Raw genomic sequence first — 2,008 nt, forward strand, 5'->3', positions numbered from 1 at the left:
TTTTACTTGCTTCTTTTGTTTCATCCCACAGGAGGTACCTAAAGCCACTGAGTTAACCGAAGGGACTGTTTGTAACATTTCTTCTCTTGTACAGTATAATTAGTTTAAGTAAAAACTAATTTATAATTATAAATCTTACAATGAAAATACTATGAAATTATGATTTCTATTCAAAGTGGAGTAGTACAATGGTAAATATCCTGTCTTAATTGTGGCATAAAAAAATAATTTCTTTTCATTTCTCAGATAAAAGATACTTTTGTTTAAATGTGTCATAATACTCCTTACTTACAATATTATTAAACTATGTAAATAAATATTGATAAATGTATTAAAATTATACAATATAATGAAAATAAGGATGTATTGGTTAATTATGTATCTAGTCAAAAGTCAAGCATTAATTTGAGCATGTATTTGCTTAAAGTCATAGAAAGTATGAAGGAATGATAATTTTACCCATTATGAGTTTCCTTATGTACAGTTGTATTAGATACTATCATAATATTACAAGTTAACATTATTACTTTGCTTGCAGAGAAACAGAGCCGCAATTACAATTGTAGAAATGAATTTCAATCACAGTAAAAATTTAAAAGATTTTGCTTTGTGTTACTCATCTATCCAGCGTTCATGTCCTAGACAAATGTATTCACTTACCATTCACATTATCATCTATGTTATCCTATGCACTATAATCACATTCACAATTAGTGGAAACCTTCTAGTCATAATTATAATATCTCACTTCAGGCAACTACATACACCAACCAACTTTCTAACCCTTTCACTGGCAGTTGCAGACTTTTTGTTAGGGGGAATTGTCATGCCACCCAGTATGGTTCGATCTGTTGAAGCTTGTTGGTATTTTGGAGATTTCTTTTGCAAATTCCACACCAGCACAGACATCATGCTTAGTGCCACTTCCATTATACATCTCTTTTTCATATCAGTTGACCGTTATTATGCTGTGTGTCATCCTTTTAAATACAGAACTAAAATTACTTTAATTCAAATAGGAAAAATTGTGCTTATTAGTTGGTCACTATCTGCAGGTTTTGGATTTAGCATGACATTTCTTAGACCAGTTATTCAACATTCAGAATACTATTATTTTGAGACTTTGTATTGTGTTGGAAGTTGCATTCCGGTTCAAAGTGTGGAATCAGTTTTGCTTTTAGCTTTACTAACATTTTACATACCAGGATGCATCATGATAGGTATCTATTTGAAGATTTTCATTGTCGCAAAGAAACAAGCAAGAGCTATAAGAGAAACAATGGAGTCTAAATATTCATCAACAAGAAAACGTGAAACAAAGGCTGCTAAAACACTGGCTATGGTTATAGTGGTATTCCTTATGTGTTGGTGTCCTTTTATCTTATGTAACTCAATTTTGAATTATGAAACACCAGCCAGAGTTGTAGAAGCTCTAATCTGGGTTTCCTACTTGAACTCCGCTTTCAACCCTTTCATTTATGCCTTCTTTTACACATGGTTTAGAAAAGCATTTAGAATAATTGTAATGGGAAATATTTTTAGAAATAATTCCTCTTTAACAAAACTTTACATGGAATAATAAAACATTACAACAATTACGTGATCTCATAAAAGTTTCTTACTTCAGGTGAATTGGATTAATGCTTCTTCTGGGAAATAGCCAAATAAGTGGAATTAATGAAGAAAGACATTTTGGAGCTCTGGACAACTGAGAGATGCATAGAGACATAATTGACTGTACATTAGAGCTTGTATGTTGGTCTGCTGTTAGATGTTCTTGTGAAATGAAAGAAATTTGAAAAAAAGAATTTGATAAATGAAAAAAAAATGTGTTTATTAAAAGTGATAAAATGACATTAATAAAACATTGTGAAGTTGTGTGTTTTAAATTAAGTAATAATATTATCTGCTATTAAAATTTAAAGTAATAACTGGGATCTACCATACTAACTCTCCTCATAATTATAAACAGTTATGCCACCTCTTAACCTTTGCTCAAACTTTAAAA

This window comes from Polypterus senegalus, chromosome 3 (genome assembly GCF_016835505.1).
Source record: "Polypterus senegalus isolate Bchr_013 chromosome 3, ASM1683550v1, whole genome shotgun sequence".
In the NCBI taxonomy this organism is placed as follows: domain Eukaryota; kingdom Metazoa; phylum Chordata; class Cladistia; order Polypteriformes; family Polypteridae; genus Polypterus; species Polypterus senegalus.